Source organism: Pan troglodytes, chromosome 7 (genome assembly GCF_028858775.2).
Source record: "Pan troglodytes isolate AG18354 chromosome 7, NHGRI_mPanTro3-v2.0_pri, whole genome shotgun sequence".
Lineage (NCBI taxonomy): Eukaryota > Metazoa > Chordata > Mammalia > Primates > Hominidae > Pan > Pan troglodytes.
Window position 1 is genome coordinate 73,804,563 of NC_072405.2, and position 24,892 is coordinate 73,829,454.

A 24,892-nucleotide genomic window follows, 5' to 3' on the forward strand; every position below is an offset into this window, starting at 1 on the left:
GAGGCCTTACGATTGAGTGTGCCCTATTATAGAGCTTTCTATCCTTGGTAGTGTGTTTTGGGATACTGGTGAGTCAGAACTGTTTTCTATTTAAAACTTGCTACCTATTTATATTTCTGGGAGTGAAGACATCAGGCCAACTTAGAGCTCATCTTTGCTCTAGAGGGAAAAATAAATCATTGCTCTAGGAAAATAGTATAAAAGAATCTTTGCTGTTGGTTTGACAAGAACCCGGAGCATGGCTGCTTTTGGTGATCAGAGCCACCCCTCCCACCTGCATTCATTTACATCTATCCATTTATTTGACTATGGAATCTTTTAGGAGGAAGAGAAACAGGAACAAGAGAAACAAGAACATTTAACTTTGATAAGCAATATCACCATAGCATTTTTAAGGGCACAGACATCTATTAACATACAAATATAAATGTTTAAGGCTTTGTGGGCCACAAGGTACTCAACTCTGCTGTGAGAAAGCAGTCACAGACAATATGTAAAGCAATGAGCCTGGCTATGTTCTGATAAAACTTTATTTACCAAAACAGGTAGTGGTCTGGATGTGGCCCTCTGGCCATAGATTAATCCTGGACTAGGGTGAATCCAACAGATGCTGCCTGCAGGAGAGACGAAAGGACTTTCTAGAGGGAAAGTCATTTGATGGAAAGGAGAGTCCAAAACTAGGCACACAACTCCAGGATCTGGGTTGTTGGAGAGGAGGACTGGCCCTAGGCCAGGTGGCTGAGGCTCAATCCCCTTCTGACAGTCACTCCAGAACGAGGGCAGGGCAGCAGGTGTGAGAACTGAGTCAGCTGCTCACCTGGGGATCCAATCCCAGAGGTTCAGGCTTCCTGGAATATAGAGAACCTCAGATAAGTTGTCTTCCCTTCTTCTCCAAAGCTCATGTTGAGAAACTACCATTGATTCCATAGTCTTGACAGAGCAGTCTGCCAATCAATGGGGTTTCAGCTCCTAAACTTCTAGTGTTTACTGTTGATGGCAGCAAAGGCAGCAGAGAAAGGGGCTCTTCTGCAGTGTGAACAAATGTTCCAGTTTCTTCCTCTGTAAGGTAATATATATCTTGGATGACTAAGCACTTTGGGCTTCAGTTCCTGAGAGCCTTGGGCTTTCCATGGAACACTACAGGGAAGGAAGAAATTGGATGAAAATGCAGTTATCATAATTTGAACATCGAAATCAATGTGACCTCATTCTATACCTTAACCTGATAGGGAAGGATATTGACCCCAAAATTAAACTAATGCCACAAACAGAGAAAAACATCTCCTTTGTTGCTTGGACAAATGTATGAAGCTGATGACATCCATGGGTTAAGATCCTCTCCTAAGTCTAGGGTTGTGATACAGTCATTAAAACTCACTACTCAGGTGTTGTTGGTGCAGATAACTCAATGGATTAAAAAGCTAATGTGGGTTAAAAGAAAGTTGGTCTATAGAGATCTCGTCTGGGTTCAGTTATAGAAACAAATTATTCCCACTAGTCATTCTAGCCAATTAGGTAAATCAGGATTTTATTTCACATTAAAAATAGTTTGAGTCCTTTGGGTGACTCATATTTGTATATCCTTTAAAGTCTCCAAATTGCATACTTGCTCATTGCTTTATTTTATTCTCAGAACAATGTGCGAGGCACGTGAAAAAAATGTTGATATTGCCCCTTTTGTTTTTTCAGCTGTTGTAACTAAAACCAAAAGGTTGCAGTGATTTGCTGTAGGTTCCAAAGGAGCAAGTGCCCATCCCTACATGGTCTCCACCCCGGTCTGCTTATTGCAAATCTCACGTTCTCCCCACCCTACCTGCCCCAGCACCTTAACTCCTGCAGCCTCTCAGCCACATCACTCCTGATCAGAGGGAGCCTGGGAATATGCTACAGTGTAGCAGCGAGTTGCCCTCTCCTTGCCAAGGGGAGCTTCCCAGTGTTGAAAGCACCTATTGACTCCCTATCTGCCTCAGGCTGGTTCTTACTCAGTTTGGAACAAGGCAGAAGGCATCATATAAGGGAAACTGTAGAACACAGAGCATACCCCGAGAGACACACAATTTCACGGGAAGAGTCCATCAGTGGTCCCGCAGGCGGGCTCCAGAGGCAGCCTAGCTGGGGTGGAATCCAGCTCTGCCTCTCACTGCTATGAAAACCTGTGCAAGTTCCTTACCTTCTCTGTGCCTCAGTTCCCTCACTTGTAGGATAATGATTGTACCTACTTCAAGGAGATGCAGTAAAGATTAAATATCTTAACATTTATAAAGTGTTTGGAGCAATGCTTAGTACACTGTTAGTACTAGACAAACATAAGTGACACAAAATGGGTTTAAGGAAAGAAGTCTTGAGCAGGAATGAGAAAAATGAATGTAGAATGGCTACTAAGAGTATAATCAAGAGCAAGTTCTTTCATCTCTCAGGGCTCCTATTTTCTCTCCTATTCAGAGAAGATAATAACAACCTTCCATAGACTTAAATGAAAAAGTGATAGTGCTTTGTAAAATGCACCTAGTAGGGGAAATTAACTATCTTGGTTAAGGATCTTAACCGATGGATGTCATCAGCTTAATACATTTGTCCAAACAACAAAGAGGAGACATTTTTCCCTGTTTGAGGCATTAGTTTAATTTTGAGGCCAATATCCTCCCCTACCAGGTGAATTTTACAAAGTCAAATTAACTATCTTGGTAATGACCTGCTTTGCAAGAGGACTTTTATCACAATGCATTTTTAGAATATGAAGCATAAATAGTAGGGTCTTCCCTTGTCAGAATGTCATCTGTCCTATCTCTAGCTGTCAAAGTCCTATGCATGGAGAGTCTTCCAATAATTGCTACCATTGAGTCCTCACTCTGGGTTAGGCTCAGTAAGCTACACACATTATCTCATTTAATCCCAGTGGAAATGCAGTATGTATAAAAAACCTGTTTACAGATGAGGAATCTAAATCTCAAGGAAGTTAAATAACTTGTCCCAAGTCAGTAGCCAGCAGATAGTGAGGCTGATTCAGCCCAGATACCTGTGATGCCAGAGGCCATCTTTGGTCAACCACTCAAACATATTTCTTCCACCAAAAATAATCTCTCTTCTCTGAAATAATACAATGATTTGCTCATATTCTTTTCATAGGAATGCAATTCTACCTTTAATTATATTTTTTATGTACATATCATAGCTTATCTGTTGGTTTACAGGCTTCATAAAAACAGAAAATAGGCCTTGTGCATCTGTGAACAAGCCTCAGTTGCCAGCCAAATGCCTGGGAATGGTGAAGAAGCAGGACTACCAAGAAGAAAGTAAAGTTCCAGCTTGCCTGAGTAAAGTTGCCTTACCTGAGAATGAGGTTGAGAATCCCTACCTCACAGGATTGCTGTGAGGTTCAATTAAGAGAACAAAGTTTAAATCTGAAACCAGTACTCTGAAAACCAGTGTACTGCCAAAGTGGTGACAGTTCAGTTTTATTAAGTTGTATTGAAATCAGAGTGGTTCGTGGATAGATTGGCTCTTAACCAAGAAGAAGAGAGAGAGTCAGTGAGGATATGAGCACAGCCGGGAGAAAAGCTTGAATTTCCTGCTGAATTTCACCAGAAAGTGGAATTTTTTAAAAAAATGATTAGCAAATGAGTAATATGAATCAAGAGAGAAATGTGCAAAAGCAAGATACAGAAGTTCAGAGAGAGGCGAGTACAGGCTCAGTCCTACTTGAAACCTTAGCAGGGCAGCAGATTGGCTGCCTCCCACCTTATCTTCTTGTGCCACCCCTGTGCTCTGCATGCCCAAGCTACTGTCAGGGTTTTTGGGGAACCACTTGTGGTGGTTTGTGCAGAAGGGCTTATGAACTATAAAATGCCACACAGTTGTAAGGTTTTGGGGCTTAGAACGATATCCCAAAGTATGGCTCTTCAGTCTGCTGAGTACTCTACAAGGGGATCAGCAGGGCCTCAGAAGCAAGAAATTCTCTCTGACCTTCTCTTGCCCTCCTTTCTCCTTCTCCCATTTTCCCCCCAAAGCAGATCATACAAACTAGAACTTCTCTCCCCCAAAGCAAACTGTAAAACCTACAGAGGTCACTCTAACCTAGCTCCCATGGAAGTAGGCCATAAGACCCTCATTCCAAAAGGGTCTTGCCCCATACCTTACGGTAAGGGGGGGAAGGGTGGAGGAATGCCACACAGGAAAGCCAAGAAGAATCAGAACACACAGGCCTCGCTAAGTTCCCTCCAGTGTGTTACCATCAGGTAATACCCTTTTTTGTCCAATCACATTTCTACATGGTTGCCCATCCTTCATGAAACCTAAGCATAAAAATACAGTTTTTTTCTAGGCCTTGGGTCTTCATGTCTAAAGTCTCTTGTGTCACATAAAACTTTGATTAAACAAATTTGTTATGCTTTTCCCTTTTTAGTCTGTCTTTTTTTGTTACAGAGATAGCAGCCATGGACCTTGAAATGGATGAGGAAAGGTATCCTGCCCTTTCACCCCTGTGGGTGTCTGTGTTGTCCTCATTCTGGAGAGGCACAATGGCATCTTCGCTTGGAGGCGCGGCTTTGGTCAGCCCCCCTAGCCTGGTCTTCCAGAAAACCAGGGTCACTCACTAGAGCCGGCACTCACAATCACGGATTCAGAAAGCTCTCCCCGCAGCATGTTGTTCTAGAAATGACTCCAGGTGACTTTTGTGAGAGACTGAATGTATTCATCAATTCTTAATAAAGTTTTCACCAGGCTTACCAAGGGAGCCTTAAATGGGGAGAACAGCTTGTTTCCTTGACAGCAGAAAATTGACAGTTTTTTTTAATTTTAATTCTTTGTTGTCTGTCAAGAATTCCATAGAAATAATAGATGCCTGAAAACACAAGGAAAAGCGCATTTTTTCCCCACTTCAGAGGTGTGCCTCCAAGGAGACTGACATGAGGGAGAAGGAGGGTTTCTGAAATGTAGATGGTGGGTAATAAAGTCCCTCAGAGTGAGTGGGGAACAAGGTTAGAACTCACAAACTGCCTGCTTCAAGAGTCAAGGACATCTTTGCAGCCTTGGGACCAGCAGGCTGCTTGGGAAGCAGGAAGGCAACATTTCAACAAACAAAAACAAACAGTAAACAAACAAATACTGTAAAAAGGGACAACTCCCTTTGCATAGCCAACTCAGGCCCAGGCAGAGCTACCAAAGACCAGGCCTGGTTTCTACCGGTCGTGGGATATAGAGCAGCCTCTGAAAGCGGTGCCCCAGCGTGCCCGTCCGTCCAGAGCTGGGGCAGAGGGGCTTCCTCCTGGCTGGCAACTTCTAAAGGTCTGCAGTGCCAGGCACCGCCCCCCCCCCCACCCACCGGGTCGTGAACCCCTGCTATCTCCTGGCATACCTGCCCCATCGAATATTAATGAGCCATTGTTTCAAAAAAAGCCTTGCCAAAGGTGGCTGGGACAGACTTGCCTACTCTGCAGAGAGAAGGAAAAGAAAGGATGGGGGCGTTGCGGGGGAAGACACTAGGGGAGGAGGCGAACATGAGGCTTTCAAGCTCGAAAGCTTATTTTGCATGAGAAAATACAGGAGGCTTGAGGATTGCTGGTAGGCATCCCTCATCCTCTATCTTCCCTGCAAAAAATCCGGATTAAAGCCGTTGGTCTCTGGGACACCTTAAAAAAAATCTTCCTTCTGTGTCCTTATGTACAAGGGTAAAGACCAGCTTTCTACATCCAACTCGCGAGTGCTGAAGGGAGGACGAGCCGTGGGGCGCCCAGCCGGAGCCTCTGTCCTCTGCCTGTTCCCGATTCCATGGCCCGAGGCAATGGTTTGCATTTTTAGGACAACAGCCTGCTATCTGCAAGCAGGAGACCTCTCGTCAGGCTTCATTACTGCACACAAAATGACAGGAGAGAGTCTGCGGCCCACAACTACGCTTATGGTGTGCAGCAAAGCCACTGCATCGTCCTGCAACACCAGTCCCCTCCTTCCCACTGACCCACACACCGAACTGCCCCAAACCTGAGCTTTGCTTATGTATGTGCCCTACCTGGCACACATGGCTTCTGCTGGAAACCGGCCTTTTCCACCTTGCTTGCTGTTTGGCTTATGAATTTCCGGGGAGACCAAGAAAAGAACTGTATTTGCCAACTAATGAAGTTCAGATTCACCCTTTCTTTTCCTTCCCCATAAGCTCCCCAAGACTGAGTCTACAGTGCACCATCTCCTCATCTAGACATGGTGATTTACATCATACTGGGAGGACAGATAGCTGGGAATACAGACCCCATGCCATACAAGATAATTTAAACCTTTTAATCACCTCCCTAATTGCAATAGTCTTTTGCTTCTGGCCTAAATTATAGCTACTCTGCTAAAAAGAAATTCCACAGCCAACAGCTTCAGACATCATCATCATCAAATCCTATCTATTATTAACTGTTGTCACACAATGCACCTTTACAAATGAGGGTGAATCTGCTTGCATTAGCCAGAATAAGAGGGGTTGTGCCTGTGTTTGCTCAACGCTGGTTGAGCAAACCAACCATTCTGATTCAATCTTTCAGAATAAGGATATGTAAGTATAAGATTACTGAACAAATGTATGTAAGAAATTACTGGGCCGGGCACGGTGGCTTATGCCTGTAATGCCAGCACTTTGGAAGGCCGATGAGGGTGGATCACCTGAGGTCAGGAGTTCGAGACCAGCCTGCCCAACATGGTGAAACCCTGTCTCTACTAAAAAAATACAAAAATTAGCTGAGCATGGTAGCCCACACCTGTAATCCCAGCTACTCAGGAGGCTGAGGCAGGAGAATTGCTTGAACCCATCAGGCAGAGGTTGCAGTGAGCCGAGATCGCACCACTGCACTCCGGCCTGGGTGGCAAAGTGAGATTCTGTCTCAAAATAAAAAATAAAGAAATTATTTGGGTTGAAAACATATAAGTGTAGTCACCTGGATAGATTCAATTTATGAAGTTCCAGTAAGTGTTCTAAAGCCTTTAGGGCTCAAAATTATGGAGAACTATTAGATGAATCCAATATCTGTACCTTTAAAGAGAGTAATCAGGAGACATGTGATGATGGAAACTAAAAGCAAACTTCAGACCATGAGCTGACAGTAAGGTGTGGGAAGAGAGATCAACGTGTAGTATAGCAGCTCCTTCTTAACCTCTTACATTGGTCAGGATTTGGGCTCAGCTGCCGTAACAGAGGCCCCATGTATGGAGGCTTACACAGCCTAGAAGTTTATTTTTCTCTCTAGCAGTTTTGGAGTGAGGAGGCCAAACTGACAGAGCAGTTCTGCTCCACAAAGTTATTCAGGGATCTAAGTTCCTTTTATTGAGCAAGCCTTTATGGCAACAGTTCTCAACTTGAATGCGGAGGTTGGCAAACTTTCTGTAAAAGGCCATAAGGTGAAATTTTAGTCTTTACCAGCCACATAAGTCTCAATTACATATTCTTCTTTGGCTTTGTTACTTTTTGTTGCAACTGTTTGCAAATGTAAAACCCATTCTTAGCTCATTGTTGTACAAAATCGAGCCACCCAGTGGTTTTGGTCCATTGGCTGCAGTTTGCCAGTCTCTGCTTTCGGGCATCACAATCACCTGGAGGGCTTTCTGAGCCCACCTGGAGTTTCTGATTCTATAAGTCTTGGATGGAACCGATGAATTTGCATTTCTAACAGGTTCTCTTGTGACGTTGATGTTGATGGTTTGGACATCACACTTCGAGAACCACAGCCCTGTAGTGTGGCCTTTGCCTTCCTAGTCAAAGCTGAATCTCCTGCACATGCATGTTCCAGCACAAAAGAAAAGGAAAAAAGAATCAAAAGATAGTCTCTTTAAGGACCTAACGAAGAAATTGCACACATAACTTTCATCACATCCCACCAGCCTGATCTCAGTCATATGGCCATAATTGGTTACAAAAGAGGTTGGAAAGTATAGACATGCTCATAAATGCATGTTTATGAGCCCTGCTACAACTGAAGCGGTTTATTATTAAAGAGGAAGAGGTGGAGAATGCATTTTATGGAACAGTTAGTAGATTCCACCACACAAGGAAAGAAGGCGACAAGTGAAAGGTCTCCTACACTTGGTCAGATTAACCTCACAGGGACCACCCTGGGATTTATTACAGTACCTCTCTGCTATATTCACAGATGAAAAGTAAGCTCATGGCATACCTGAGGGGCCTGAGCAAGTATATATCACTGACAGCTACCACAAGGAATAACTTAAGCTCCCATTTCTTAAATGAATATCTGTTCTATCTGCCCCTCCTGATGCTAAAAATTCTACAAATCACAATTCATTGCTTCAGGTTCTTCAGGCTTCCTTATCTCAATGAGTTCCTAGAAACTTACCAATCATGTGCAGTAAAAATAATAACAAAAATAAATCTTTGCTTTATATCATATAATAAATAAATATCAGCTCCTACAGGTAGTCTATAAGTTACTTGCCATGTGGACCTTCCAACATAGGCAACCCAAACATGGCAACTTGCTTGTTTACAGCCAGCAAAAGAAGAAGAAACATACTCCAGTAAGATGGGTATTACAACCTTATATAACACAATCATGTAATCACATACATTCTGTCTCTTTTGCCTCATTCATTCTATTGGCTAGACATAAGCTAAAGGTCTAGTAACACTTCAGCGGAGGGCATAACACGAGGGCACGAACACTGGGATGTGTTCCAGTGGAGGCCACCTGAAGAATCTGTCTACCACAATATATGTTTAACACTTTTGATTAAATACAACCAAGCTACAAATATATCTCTATTAGCACAGAATTTGTGGGCCCTTTTCCATATGAAATCTTGAAGAACTTGTGCATCACCATTTAATCTGCTAACTTAATAGGAAGAAAATCATACATTTTAATTTGAATGTATTTGTTTATTGACATATAGGTATTCTTATTTATGCAAATTTATCTTTATTTTTTATTTCAATAGGTTTTTGGAGGATAGGTGGTGTTTGGTTACATGGATAAGTTCTTTAGCGGTAATTTCTTGAGAATTTACTATGTGCCAAGCACATATTAAGAATTTGGAGCTCATTTGTTCATTTAATCACGGGTTAAAGGACGATTAGATTCACCCCCTATGTTTAGAGAGCAGCCTATACTCGTAGGCATTCTACTATAGCGCCTCCACTTTTATCCCTTGCTGTCAGGCAGGTAACAATAGAGATACATCATGAGCAAGGAGCAAGGTGATCACAGGTCCCTGGTCTCAAATCCATCAACTGGTTTTACTATTGCATGGCAGCTCTCAAAACCTTGCAGTTTATGTTCCAAGAAGCCACCCTTGGGCTTCCCAGAGAGACTTTCTTTATTTGTTGTGGAGTCTACCACAAAAATAGAAGAGGCACTTACCGCACACTTTCTACTTGAATGACTGAAAACAACAGTTGCTCTTACAGATGCAGGGAAAGAGCAAAGATATTTCAGTAGGCCTGAGGACAAGCTAAAAATTACTAGCTCCTCATAGTAATTACTCATTCCCCTGGAGAACAATTGAAGGTTAGCTTTTTCCAAAATCTAACTCACTTTGCAAATCCAACTTAATCTTGATGTAGTGGCCTTGAGCGAGTTGTATAATATCTTGGACCTTTGTTGTCTTCTCTGTAAAGTGGTCTTGTTACCTTCTCTAAGTGGAAGCCACTCAGTGTGATCTCTTGAGATTCTTATCAAGCTGAGGTTATGTGATTCTGAAACAGGTTCCCTCCTCCAGGTGTTTTGTTAGGCAAAACTTTTAAAAAAGAAGTCCACAGGACATATCTATAATACTGAATCATGAATGAGTAAAGCTTTCAGAAAGAGATGAACATAGAAACCTTGAGCTTATGAAAAGTCTCTCTAGAGGATTTTCTTTTAATTAACTGTACACACTTCTTGCAGAGTACCCTCAACTGACCTTCCAGTAGAGTTCCATAGTCTTGTGACATAACAGAAGTGCCCTGCTTCTCCATGTAAAGTAAGAGAACCACAAACACCTGTTCTTTGGTAGATTCACCACAGAGAATCACTTCTTGAAGGTCAATTATATTGCTAAGTCAGTCTAAAGATTTTCCGCCTGGGAAAGTACAGCAATGGCATCTGTTCATTCTTCAACGTAGGTCAACCCTTTACCCATGATTTTTCAATATTTAAACAAACAGCTCAAACAAAGCTGTGCTTCAGTGTTAACCTTGTGAACTTAAAAGCCTGCACCTGTACAATTAGTAATTAACATGTTCAGTAACAAAGCTGGAAGGTAACAAGTGACATTCACACCTCTTAATTGGTGCGATTAGCAGTCCTTTTGTTGTCAACCATTAGCAGCTCTCTCCAAGTGTGAAATGCCACAGGTAGAGGGACATTGGCAATGGGTGGGGTAAAGGAGGGAAGGTGAGAGTGAAAAAAGTTTATAAAGCAGGTTAGACTTATCTAGAGGAAAGAAAACAGATGGTTACTTCAGAAAACTGGCTAAAACTGTCAAAGGAGTAGAAGCATCAGTGATTGTATCTCTTTTTATTCTTTGCTGCTGATGCGAATGAGTCTTGAAGTTTCAAAAACTCTAGTACCCCTCATCGCATTGCAATATGGGGAGACCCCACTTTCAGCAAAATTAATTATGAATGTGAAAATCTTTATCAATGTTTTTAAAAATGAAGGTATGTCTGTGGAGTTTTGCTTTCTTGACAATATACCATAAGGATTACTATGATATTCTAGATGACAAATATACTTGGGCTTTAAAAACAGATTCCAATTATATAGGAATTTTCAGGAATATATGAAGCAAGATGCACTTCTTGTTTTTTTCTTGTTTATTTCTTGTTTAATCCTCTTCTTTAATCCTCTTTTCTCTTTTTCAAAAAAGCAGTAGCAGGCTCCCCTCCATATGGATGAGAAAATTTCTTTTGTATCCAGTGTTGCAACCTCTCATCAATCAATAACAAACCTCCCAGAAGGCATGACCCTGTGTTAGCATCCTTTCATTTTTTCAGATTTTAGCTTCCACACTTGGCTTTTCTATATTTTCCTGATATATTTGTCTTCTTTTCTTAAAGATATGGCTTCATGTTGACAATGCAGGGATATTGCTATTCCTGTACAAACTAAAGGTGTCAATATTTCTTTATAATGGGAGAGGTCATTGAGTTATCATTCTAGGACAAAAATTAGATAGAACATATTTGTGAGCTCCATGATGGCAAGAATTATGTCTCCTCCATCAATATATTACCAACTTCTAGCCCAAATATATACTCAATAAATAGTTATTACATATGAAATGTGAACGCTAATGTCAATGAGATTTTCCTCCCCAAGTTTCTGTTAACATTACTTTGGTTTTTACACAATTCTCCTGGGGTATTTGCAATGCTATTTGAGTTTTCTGTATTGCTGAGATTATTATTTTCCTTTTGGGAGAGGCTGTCTTTATGTTAATATATTATTTCCTTTGACATGTTTTCCACTTTTACTTGATGGATTGGCTCCCTATCACCCGGCCTTTTCATTCACTGAATTCAGCTTTATACTAATGACTTCATAGTTTTACAGATCATTTTGAATCCTTCAACTCCATCTTACCTCTTGCTTATCTTTCATCCACATTTCCTATATTACATTCTCATTCTAAACTACTTTTCTATTATCTATGTATGCCAGACCTTAGGAGCTTAACACCTATTTTATTTTACCCTTCATTTTTTTGTAGCTTAGGAATTTGAGAAGGGATCATCTTGATCCACATGGCCTCACCTGAAATGGGTGGGATGAAGGATCCATTTCTAAGATGGCTTCCTCATGCATGTGGTCTCTTGCTCGCCACAATGAATCTCTTCCTCCAGGGCCTCTGCACATGGCTTGGGCTTCCCATAGCATGGTGTTTGCAGGACCATTGCATTTCCTACAGAGCAGCTGGTTTCTCCCAGGTGAGCCTTCCAAAAGCAAGCATTACAAGAGACCCAAGTGGAAGCTGCAAAGCTTCATACTCATTGCTTAAGCAAATCCCTAAGGCCATCTCGGATTCAAGAGGGAGGGGAGGACTAGACTCCACGTCTCCATGGGAAAATGGTAGGCCCCATATGAGGAGGGAAGGACTCAGTGGCAATTATCTTGATGACAAACTGCCATACCTACCATTTTCATTTTAATATTTTCTTTTTCTTCCCTACTTAAAATTTTTATAGTTGCCTACCTAATATATAGGTTGTTAATACATACAAGTTTGTGCCAAGACTATGTTCAAGCATGGTAAGTGTCCCTACTAGGTCATCTCCATGTGAAACTATTTAAAGAGCACCAGGAGGCCCTGATATTCCAAAGTCATCTCCCTTAACTAGCCTCTCCATTCACTCATTTGAGTCACTAAAAGATTTCTGGGGGAAACAAGCTCTCATGTGACTTGGGAGAGAGGCATGACCAATCAACCATGAGTACTTCTCAATCCAGAACTGTACATTGGTTTATTAAGATAAGTTTTTGTTTTCCCCTGTGGGTAAATAGAGCATGAAGTGGGAAAAATGGTGCTGGAGCAGTGAGTGCCCCTTGGAGTGGGCAGAGCTGGGTGTGACACTGAACCCCTAGGATGGTGGCAGGGTGCCATGTGCATCAGTCTGGAAGGAGAAGAGATATGGAGAGGGTCATAGTTGGGGGTCAGTATAGGTGAAGGTGTGTGGGTGATACAATAATATAAAATATTTAGCTGCCTGATGCAAAGAATGTATATCACCTATTATCTCTATTTTCTCCAAAGAACACAAATAATTTCAGAGCTTCCCCTCTGTATATATAAAGAGAGAAGCTATCCTGGAGTTAAACTCCCACACCTACCTTTCTAATTTTATTTTTTTTGCAATATATACATGATATATGTGTATGCATATATGCATATGTGTATGTGCATATATATATATACACACACATACATACACACACACACACACATTACATAAGAAACTAGAGTAGTCAGACGATTCCATTCCCATACTTCTAGTTGATTTATCTCCTAGGCAGTTTGTACCCGAGCTGCTGAGAACTGGTTTTAAATTGTGAAGCTGGTCACTGACCAGTCATTTAGATTACTACAGCAATTAATTTTGACCCCACTATCATTACCATACTTTGTCTAGTTCCTCCTCCTAGCAAAGACTTCTAGTTTAGTTATCTTTTGATAGACATTCAGCTCTTCTTTGTTAGTTATAGACCCTCCCATTATTAGCTAAAGTAATGCCACCTAGAATAATGAGTCTATTTTTTAGCCTCCCTTGCTGCCATGTAAATATATTCCTTCTACTTGTATGCAAGCAGAAATGTCACATATGAATTCCAAGAAGCCCTTAAAGAGGTGCAGTTGTCTGCATTCTTTCCTCTTTTCCCTGGTATTTGAGGAAATGATGTCTTGGGCTCTCCCCGCCATCTTGAATCATGAGATGGAAGTCACGGCGTGGACAGCAGAGCTATAAGATAGAAGGAGCCTCAGTTCCTGATGGCGAGGACTTTGTGAACCTGCTTTACCAACTCGCAGCTCTGTGCTACAGATTATATTTCTTTACCCAGGAGATAAACTTCTATTTTTATAGACATTGTTATTTAGATTTTTTATCACTTTTAGTGAAATCTAATTCTGACACACCTCTCTGCTGGTGAGGTTGGAGAATTTAGTCAGGTTAAAACAACCAACTTGGTTTAAACCACCCTTCCAACACGCACAGTATATAAACTTGCAAAGGCTAATTAAATTTCACTAGGGCAGATCTTTATAAAAAGAATAAGTAACATATGTATATATCACATCTGAATTTAAATACAGTATTTAACTGTCCTAGATTTTGCAATGTATTCATAGCTGCGAGGGGGGATAAGAAACTACTTCATAATCCGTTGAATCCTTGTAAATTCTGTTTAAATGTGTTTTTAAAATGTGATTTTTTTGTGTGCTACCATTGGTGATGATGGGGAGTTCTGTATTGTAAAATATTCCTCATTGCTCTTGAGAATGAGCTGAGACACAGTCAGTGCCGTGGCAGCCCCTCCTGGGTTAGAGCGTGGTGCTTTGAGAAAGGATACTCAATTATAAAAGCCAATGGATTCTTTTTCTGAAATGGCTGCCAAACACCCCTGCTTTTGTTTAGTGTTCATTATATCTCAAAGTTTCCTTTCTCTTTTCCTTCCACCAAGCCTACCCAGCCCAGTCTGCATCCTTCCAGTACCTGTCAAGAGCTAACTCTTCAAAAACAGCATCTGATCATGCCCTGTCACTAGGTAGAAACTTCGATGGATTTCTTCTTGCTTCTAGTTTGGCATAAAATGGCCTTCACTTTTTCTTCCATGTACTTTCCCAGTCCTTTATCTCACTTGCTTTCTGTTTATACATGATGAAATTCCCACCTTTTCCCAAACATGCTGTGCCTTTTACAACTCGGCATTTCGAACAGGCTCTGCTCTCTGCTTGAAATGCTTCCCTGACCCTGAACTTTCTCTTCAGAACTTTCAGGATGTATCTCATGGGGCACTAGCACTCAAAAGCTTTTGCCATTACTACAGTGCAGTTAATCACTTCCTCCTTTGTGTGGATTCTGCTTTTAGTCTGTCACAGCACTTACTAGGTGATATTATAATTGATCTGTTTTCAAGTCTGATTTGTCCTAATATGTGAGACATTGCAGCCCGCCCTGGTATGCTGTTCAATGTCCATAACCAACTGGGAACTCCCTGTGTCTTATGGAATGGAGAGCTAGATCCATGACTGAGACAAGACTATCTTGACAAAAAGTAATTTGTATCTAAATTTAGTCCTTAGAGTTGTATGAAAAACAGTAGGACCTAGACACTTCCAGTTCTCTGGAGAAGATATTCATGGGCGTATACAGGAATCTGCATAGCTATCCTATCTAGCCATCATAGCTTTCTTCCCACCTTGAAGAGAAATACATTTCTTAGAACTGGATTTTCTTAGAATCAGAATTATGGAATCATAGAATTGTAGAGCTAAAAGGGACCTTAAAGATAATATTGACTCCAGCTTCATAATGAGAAAACTAATCCCAGAAAAGCTAAAAGATTTGTCAAAGGACACCCACCTAGTTAGTGTCAGTCAGATCTGAAATCCTGGTCTCCTGACTCCAGTGTTCTTCAAATATTTGAGCCCTAAGTCCTTGGTTAAGGGGCATCCAATAGCTGTGAAGCACTGAAATTTTAATATTAAGTTAAATCAGAGCTGAACCACACATACACCTAAGGGTTTCAGCGGCAAGTTAAACAGATGAGAGAAGATAAGTCAGATTGTTTGATGAAAATGTTAAAATCAGAGACCTTCAGAGTTTAAAAGTCCCTTATATGGCATCCAGTCCAAGCACCTAGTTTTCATAAATAAAAATTACTAACAAGTGAAATAATTTTCTCCACCTGAGTCATAAAGCCAAAGACAGAGACAAAAGTAAAACCTTGACTACAGCTGTGAAATGGACTCCACAGGACTCCTGTGGATAAAGTAGTATCCTAGAGAGAGCAGTAACTCTTGTTTGAAGCATATGAAGCCATAGTTGGTCAAATAATTAAAAAATCAGCTCAGTAGAAAGTGATTTTTTAAAGGATGTATACATACTACAATTTTTTCATTTTAACCTTAAACACATAAATGTACAGTTATTTTCCACTTGGATAATCCAGGATTTTCTCCCCATTTCAGTATCTTTTGCTTAATCACATCTGCAAGGTCATTTTTGCCATGCAGCTAATATGTTTATAGGATAAGGTCATAAACATCTTTGGGGCCAGGCACAATGGCTCATGCCTGTAAGCCCAGCACTTTGGGAGACCAAGGCAGTTGGATCATTTGAGGTCAGGAGTTCAAGACCAGCCTGGCCAACATGGTGAAACCCTGTCTCTACTAAAAATACAGAAAATTAGCTGGGCATGGTGGCAAGAGCCTGTAATCCCAGTTACTCAGGAGGCTGAGGTACAAGAATTGCTTGAACCCAGGAGGTAGAGGTTGCAGTGAGCCAAGATTGTGTCACTGTACTTTAGCCTGGGCAACAGCATGACTTTGTCTCAAAAAAAAAAAAAAAAAATTGGGGCATGGAAGTGGAGGGGGGCATTACTCTGCCTGCCATGCATGGCTCTGCTGATGGAAGATGAGGAAACACATACAAATTGTATTGTTTATGATTCATAGTTTGTGCCTTTAAAGTGAAATAACGTTTTATAGACATTTGGAAAGCAACATGTGTGAATTCTTCCAAATTTGTTTCCCAATTCTTTTTATAATGTCTGCCTTGCAACCAATTTGAAATTAATTTTTTATGTGGTTCACCTTTTCTGATTCTTCTAAAATATTGGTTTTAGGTTTTATAGATACAATTCTCTTTCTTTTTGTATTCCAATGTTACTGGCTTACATAACATTTATTTAAATTACACCATTACAATAACAAGGACTTTAAGCAACTTTGAGAAGAAACATGACTTTGCAGAAATCGCTCCATTGTTGGACACAAAGGTGACCAGGTTGTTGACAAGTGGCCTGAGGGTCCTCATTGTGCCGTGCAATAAGTGAGAAGTTGCCATATCTGGTAGAGTGTGTTAGTAAAGTTGGTTTAGGGGAGCTTCTGCTGTTTAAAGTGCCTTGTGTACTCGAAGGCACTATACAGATATAAGACATCGTTATTTTTGTTTGTATAATAGTTCAGGGCCTGGGGCTAAGACATGCAAACAGACATTCATGATGGTATAGGGGAGATGCATGGCAGAAAACAAGCAGCCTATAAACCAGCCTGATGACAAGGGAAAGTCAGAAAAATTTGAAAAAATGTTCTGCTGAAGCCTAGATAAAATCTAAAAGCATATTAAGTTGGTTAATAGTATAAGTTTCAATCAAAAAAGTTTTCAATTATAGTCAAGGACTTGCTTCCTTTATTAATCTGCTTTTAAGCCCATCCAATGCATCTCTAAAAATTTAGGTTTAGTTGTCTAATGAAAAAGCTATTTTTAAAAATATTTAATTGTCAGGAAAAAGTATATTGATCCCTTCTTTCAGATGATCTCTCTTTAGGAAACTTGGCTGCTTGGGTCATTAAACTGTAAATGTATCCTTGTGAAAGCTTTTTTTTTTTTCTTTTGAGACAGAGTCTCGCTCTGTTGCCAAGTTGGAGTGCAGTGGTGCAATCTTGGCTCACTGCATCCTCCACCTCCTGGGTTCAAGCAATTGTCCTTCTCAGCCTCCCAAGTAGCTGGGATTACAGGCGTGCACCACCACACCCAGCTAATTTTTGTATTTTTAGTAGAGATGGGGTTTCACCATGTTGGCCAGGATGGTCTCAATTTCTTGACCTCGTGATCTGCCCGCCTTGGGCTCCCAAAGTGCTGGGATTACAGGCACGAGCCACTGTGCCTGGCCGTGAAAGCATATTTTTACTCAGGCTGAGTAGTGTAGGGTAAAGGACACTTGCTAATATTCTGAGATTGCAAACACGTGTAAAATGTGGCAGAACATGCAACACAAGAAAAGTGCTAAATCTTAAATTGCAGGGCCTTCCCATATGTGTTATTTTGCCCTGAATAATAATAATAACTATTGTTATTATCATTATTAAGACAGGGGTCTTGCTCTGTTGCTCAGGCTGGAGTGCAATGGCACAATTATAGCTCACTGTGACCTCTAACTCCTGGGCTCAAACGATCCTTCCACCTCAGCCTCCCGAGTAGCTGGGAGTACAGGCATGCACCACCACGCCCAGTTAATTTTTTAAATTTTTTGTAGCAATGGAGCCTTGCTGTGTTGCCTAGGCTAGTATCGAACTACTTTGCCCTTGAATTCTATTGTCTTTTACTAGTTAGTCAGTAACTGTCTCTGTATATTAGCTTGTTGAAGGAGGGTAAGAGAGGTTAAATGTTCAGTATCAAATTCTGGACATAGAGTGTACTTGTGGCCAAAGGCATGGATTTCCTTATCCCTGCCCAAAGTGGAAGCAAGTGAATACCCTCTCTATTAGTTCCCTTGGGCTGCCATAGCAAAGTACCATATACTGGGTGGCTTAAACAACTGAAACTTATGTTCTAGAAGCTAGAAGCCCAAGATTAAGCTGTCAGCAGAGCCATGCTCCCTCTGAATGCAAGGAAGAAATCTGTTCCAGGCCTGTCTCTTAACTTCTGGTCATCCCTTAATTAAGGCAGCCAACTCCAAACTTCTTATGATGTTCTCCCTGTGTGTGTGTATGTAGGTCCACATTTCCCCCTTTTTATAAGGGCAACAGTCAAATTGGATTAAGGGCTTCCACTGCTCCTGTATGACCTCATCGGGTTTTGTTTTGTTGTGTTTTGAGACAGAGTTTTGCACTTGTTGCCCAGGCTGGAGTGCAATGGCGTGATCTCTGCTCACTGCAACATCCGCCTCCCAGGTTCAAGCAATTCTCCTGCCTCAGCCTCCCGAGTAGCTGGGATTACAGGTACCCACCACCACACCTGGCTAATTTTGTATTTTTAGTAGAGGCAAGGTTTCACCATGTTGGCCAGCCTGGTCTCGAACTCCTGACCTCAGGTGATCCTCCTGTCTCGGCCTCCCAAAGTGTTCATCTTAGTTATATCTGCAATGACCCTGTTTCCAAGTAAGCTCATATTCTGAGATACTGGGGATTAGAATTTCAGTGTCTAAAATTTTGGTGGACACAGTTCAACCCATTCAACCCATTACATTCTCTCTGGAGAAAGGCGTAAACATTCTATGCCTCATACTAATCCTCCAAATAATTTTGAACTATAATAACCAGTATATAGTCAAATTTAACCAGGTACTTAATAATAATAATAGTCACAAAAATCATGGGGAGTGACAGAAGATGTAACAAAGAAAATTAATAAAAATTGGTGAAGTTTGTTATTAGCTCTGACTAGAAGCAGCATCACCAGTAAAAATAAACTGTCATCTGTAACTGTGAACATGGAGAGATGGGAAGCAGAGGAAAGATTTACAAAAAAAAACAAAAAAACAAAACAAAGAAAGACAAAAGCAGAGAGGAATACAGAAGTATAAAGAGCACATGCAGTCCCCTGTAGGTAAGCATGTTTATCAGGTAAGAAGAAATGTGTTCAAAAAGTCAGACCTCCAAAGAATGGCTTTTTATCATACCTCAAACATCTGAGCACCCTTTAGCTTACCTTTGGTGCTAGGAATGAACCAAATCGTATCCTATTGTGGTGCTAGTTTAGAGAGAAAGTTGGGCATGGAAAACAAAGTTCATTTGTCCAGTAGGATGTCTGTTTTATTGTGAGCATTTAAATAAAGTACAAGTACCTACGTTCATTCAATGCTACCTGTGTCAAGAAAAAAAACTGGACTAAAATGTTGAATACATTTGCCCCATGTATGCAATAAATACTAAACAAGAAGTAAAGTGCCTCTAAAAGTTCCAAAGATTCCACAATTCTTCTTACACATCAAGTTGCCTTTTTCTTGCTTGAGAATCATTAAAACTTATCTTTCCACCGATTATTCAGTAATTTTATGGATAGTTTAATTGACCAAAGCCTTTAATTTCCCGTTTCAATAGCAATATTTCCCTGATGTATGGTATACAGTTCCATGTATTAGCAAATGGAACTTACTGAACTTAAGATCAGCTGTGTTAGATAGGCAGATGGTTTGGGACATCAAGTTGACTAGTAAACATCCATGGCGAATCTTAGAGTGAATTCTGTTCATTTATCTTTTTCTTTGTAGAATATGCTGTTGCAGAGCCTCCCATATCCTATAATTACAAAAGTATTATTAAATTAAAGGTGTGAAAATATTGTTTATTATTTTGCCTTCAGTGAAGCTGTCATCAGCTCTAACCTATTTTTTTTAACTTTTATTTTAAATTCAGGGATACATGTGCAGGTTTATTACATAGGTAAACTTGTGTCTCATGTTACTTGTTATACAGGTAAACTTGAGGGTGTGCTGTACAGATGATTTTGTCACCCAGATATTAAGCCTAGCATCCATTAGTTATTTTTCCTGCTCCTCTTCCCCTTCCCACCCTCCACCCTCCAACAGGCCCCAGTGTTTGAGGAATGCATGTTGTTTCCCTCTATCTGTCCATGTGTTCTCATCATTTAGCTCCCATGTAGAAGTGAGAACATATGGTATTTGGTTTTCTGTTCCTGTGAGCTCTAACCTATTTTCTAATTCAATAGCTTTATATTCATAAGGAAATATTATCATCTTCTCAAACTTTATAATATTGCTACTTAAGATCATGAATATAAATAAAGTAATGTGGCCCGGCACAGTGGCTCATGCCTGTAATCACAGCACTTTGGGAGGCTGAGGTGGGCAGATCACTTGAGTCCAGAAGTTCAAGACCAGCCTGGCCAACGTGGTGAAACCCTGTCTCTACTAAAAATACAAACATTAGCTAGGCATGGTGGCGCACACCTGTAATCCCAGCTACTCAGGTAGCTGAGGCACAAGAATTGCTTGAGCCTAGGAGGCAGAGATTGCAGTCAGCTGAGATCATGCTACCACACCAGCTGGGCGACAGAACCAGACCTTGTTTCAAAAAATAAAATTAAATAAATAAATAACATAATGTTACATTTTTATTCTCTCATAACCACAAAAAGAACTCTACATCATTGGTACTTTTTTTTTTTTTTTTTTTTTTGAGATGGAGTCTCACTCTGTCACCCAGGCTGGAGTGCAGTGGTGCCATCTTGGCTCACTGCAAGCGCCACCTCCCGGGTTCACGCCATTCTCCCGCCTCAGGCTTCCAAGTAGCTGGGACTACAGGCGTCCGCCACCATGCCCGGCTAATTTTTTGTATTTTTAGTAGAGACGGGGTTTCACCCTGTTAGCCAGGATGGTCTCAATCTCCTGACCTCGTGATCCGCCCGCCTCGGCCTCCCAAAGTGCTGGGATTACAGACTTGAGCCACCACGCCCGGCCTCCATCACTGGTACTTTTCTTCAACATCTGATATATCAGTCAGGATTAAAGTAACTTAAATTTTTAAAAAGGAGTTTACTGACTCATAAATTTGAAGAATCTAAAATTGAATATAGCATGGCTGGACCCAGGAATTCAAATGATGTTATCAGGTCTCTGTCTCACCATCTTGTTAATTAAGTCTTCTTTTCACTCATTGGCTTTATCCTTTCCTGCCTTAGACAAATGGTATACCACCTAAGCACCCCCCAAATACGCAGTACTCATAAGAAGGCAATGGTTTTGTTTTGCTTTTTACTTTTTTCCAAGGGTTTTCCTTCTAAGAATTGCATCTTATTATGTTGATACCGTGGCTTCTAAGCCAGATATTATTCAGACAAAAGACTGTTAAATAATTGCCCAATAAGTATTTTGATTTTGGTCACCTCTATGCTGTACAACAAGGAAGAGAAGTGTGTTCATTTGCTTAGTAAAAGGGATTTTCTATGGCTATATCTTTTTGATGCAAAATATCTAAAAGAAAACAAAGAAACAAAACGAAAACCCTCAAGATAACCAAACAACCCAGCAATCTCAGTGGCTAGGCTTTGAAACCAAAATACCCATTCGTTGATTGGGTTTTCAATTTTAGTAAAGGCATTGCAGTTTCATGTGGGCAGAACTCAAAGTGCACTTACAAAAAACAAGTAACTAATTGTGTGAAAAGGAAGATTTAGCTTGATGGTGATTGGGATCCCAGACCAAAAATGCAAACTCAACCAAGTAAGAAGTACTTTACAATGGATAGAGATAAAGAGTTGTACTTTTAAGATGCTAGAAAATTATGGCAATATTGATAAATGTAATTCAGTCTCAAAGAGTATTTTATAAATTTGATAGTTTTTAAAATCCTGTCAAAATTAAATAGTATATTACATAACAAACCACTTGAGAAGAAAACAAGAAATTGATTTACAAGAGTAATAGAATCTTAAAATCCTGGCTGTGAGTGACATGAAAACTTTTCCATAGCAGACTATCAACCTGAAATGAAAATAACATAGATATTCAGCTAAGTGCTATAAAGCATCACCTTTTTTTTATTCTATTGCCTTTGACATAGCATGTTTTTACTAGGCAATATTTTAATCTCAACAGTTGAATTGATAAAATTCCAGTATCTATACCAACTTGGGAGCTGAAAGGATATCCAGTATGACAAAACATTTTATTTCTGCTCTGTTATTTGAATTAACAAATCTCAGGCAGGACCTTGGTATTTAAAATGAAAATTTGTGACATATTTCCATAATAATTCTCACTTAGAAGCATTATAATAGCACTGTTTTACTAAATATTAAATCATTACACTGAAACAGTAATAATAGAAAACAAATAGAATAGAATCTATTCCTATGAATGTAAGTGACAAAACATTTCCTGCATTGATCTATTCAAATTTTACATAAGAGAAATGACACAGGAAATGTTGAACTGTTTGACTAAATTGCAGTGGTCTGAAAGGCCTGTTTCAAACACATAGCATCAACATTCATATCTACATATGTGATCTTGATATTTGCCTTGGTAATTGCTGAAAAAAGCAAAATCAGCAATCCCTTAGTTCTAGGAATTTGGTCTTTGATACCAGGAAATAGCTTCAGCTCTGTTTAAATAAACATTAGGGAGATCTGTAAAAGATAAACACCAGTGATGAGAATGTTACCCTAAGATCTCTTTCCACAGATTTCTTAAATGTACAGTTTATTTCCCTAGTCATGCTGTAATGAAGTATGGTCTGTCTTAGACTAACCCTAAATTTTGTCACCTAGTACTGGAGGTTCGATTGTATCACATGCTTGGACAGACAAATGAATAAGCCGTCAAGGCTTTTCTGATGAGGCTAGGTCTTCTAATCACTCTCTTAGCGTCCTACACATCTCATTTGTAGTAAACATCATAGTTGTAATCATATGTCTATATATTTCTTGTTTATTAACTGTATCCCCTATTACACCATAAATTTCTTGAATCCAGATGCCATATCTGACTATTCTTCTCCGTATATTTACTGCCTGGAAGTAGGTTCTAAATCAGAATAAAAATAAAAGAAATATTAGTTAAATGGGTGAATAAGCAATTCTGAGTGACACTTTCCCAATTCTGCATAAATTTATATGACTTTTACAGTAGAAAAGTAGGAATGTAGAGAAAGTCAATGTATGTTGCCTGTTGTTAAAATATAGGTTATTAGGCCCCACGAACATACTGATTAAGGAGGTTTGAAGTAGAACATCAGCATCTCTGTTTTTCAAAAACTCCTTTGGTGATATTTATAATGGAGCAAGTTTGGGAGCTACCATATTAAGGGTTTGTATCACTTTAGATCCCTGATTCTAGAATGTTCCTCACTCTTCGGTGGTTCAGGGAATCCTCATAATGCCCATGTTTTTGAAAAGAAAGGTTGATATTATTGTATTTCTTTGTTCTGCCCACTTGGACTTTCCTGATTTCACATTTGTAATTTTGACTACTTATGAGTGAACTTGTATCTCTCCGGGTAGCACTTTGGATGAGGCATGAAATTTCATCTCATGAGTTGTGTGCTTAACCTTTGAGAAAGAAACTTTCAGCTAATGTGTGAGTCAACTCTAGCTGGCCATTCAACATCAACATCTACATGATATGACTGTTTTTACACTGCAGGCACTTCTAGGAAATTGTGTGTGTTTATAGTGTGCTCAAACACAGAGACTTATAGTGAGCATTTGTTGTTTTATTATTTCCAGCATCCTCCCATAGCCTGAAAACAGAACTCGAACTTTGCTTTGGAGGAACCATTTTTAATCACCTCTCATGATATAAATAAGATTGACCTCATCCCCAAATTTTAAAGTGGGAATTGATTAGCTTAAGTCCTCTTGTGATCTCTCCGGCCAAATAATTGGTTGAAGACAGGACACAGAACCTAAACAGAGCCAATGAAACAGAGGAAATGTTTGTTTTGGCTTCTGGAAATAAAAAGCTTCTCTCTTCCATGGAGACTACCTGAAGAAATCTTCTTTCTTTTCCTTGCCAGTGAGACGTGAAGATGCAAGATCTAGAACTGCTAAGCCATTTTGAAACCCTGATGGTACCTGAAGACTGTCAGGGGTCCCTGTGTAGAGTCTGAGGATGAAATAAACACAAAAGATAAGAGTAACTGAGATAAAAACTGGTCCTTGATGACATCACATGAGTTTTCAGCTTAAGTTTCAATTACAGCCAGTCTTGATTGCCCTTCACAGCTGTGTGATCTAGCAAATTTCCTCTGTTGTTTATGTCAGTTTGAGCTGGGGTCTCTGTGATTTGAAACTTAAAGATTCCTAACACGTGTAAGATCCACGACTACATCAGGATGTAACTTTCAGTGTGCCTTGAAGGATGAGACAGAGGAACTGGGAAGTCATCAGTGGAGTCAAAGATGTCCATAGATGCTAGCGCACCTTCCTGAAATATCACGGTTTTGTGCAAAACCATGCACACATCAAAAAAAAAATTTAATAAAATCTATTTATAAGGAATACTAGGGCCCACCCAGTAGCCACATTTTCCAAACCAGAAATTCATAAACATAATCTAGCAAAATATTTTTTTCCTGACTTGCCAATTCATTATATAAAATCTCAGAATAGCATAAAACATTGAAATCACATTTCATTATGTATTTCACTCATTGCCTTTATTGGAATGAAAACAAAATTACATAAAATCAGGATTATCTCAGAAAATTCAGGGCATATGGTGGCCATATCTAGGGAACATCCACCTTGTTTTATTGGAATAAATTATTGTTAAAATGAACATACTGCTAGAAAGGCTGTTACCAGTCTGCAGGTCATAAAGATAAAAAAGCTAAACCAACCTCTCAGTGCTGAATTGGCAAGCGAAAAGATGCATTCTGCACACAATAGGTATGCAGTGAATATATTTGACTGACAAGAACCCTGCTAGGACTAGCAGTGAGCTATTTAAGCCCTGCTGTT

At 40.0% G+C, this 24,892-nt stretch overlaps 2 long non-coding RNA genes across 2 annotated transcripts; one reads left to right on the forward strand and one right to left on the reverse strand.

Moving 5' to 3' along the window:
* Positions 1 to 512: 512 nt before the first annotated feature.
* LOC104007630 (uncharacterized) lies at positions 513 to 9,898 on the reverse strand. Its single transcript, XR_001720547.3, has 2 exons — positions 9,348 to 9,898; positions 513 to 1,137 (listed from the first exon to the last, which is right to left on the reverse strand). It is a non-coding gene; the product is annotated as an uncharacterized LOC104007630 (long non-coding RNA).
* Positions 9,899 to 9,948: 50 nt separating this feature from the next.
* LOC107976504 (uncharacterized) lies at positions 9,949 to 24,069 on the forward strand. The gene is made up of 2 exons (XR_001720549.2): positions 9,949 to 10,086; positions 23,657 to 24,069. It is a non-coding gene; the product is annotated as an uncharacterized LOC107976504 (long non-coding RNA).
* Positions 24,070 to 24,892: the final 823 nt, after the last annotated feature.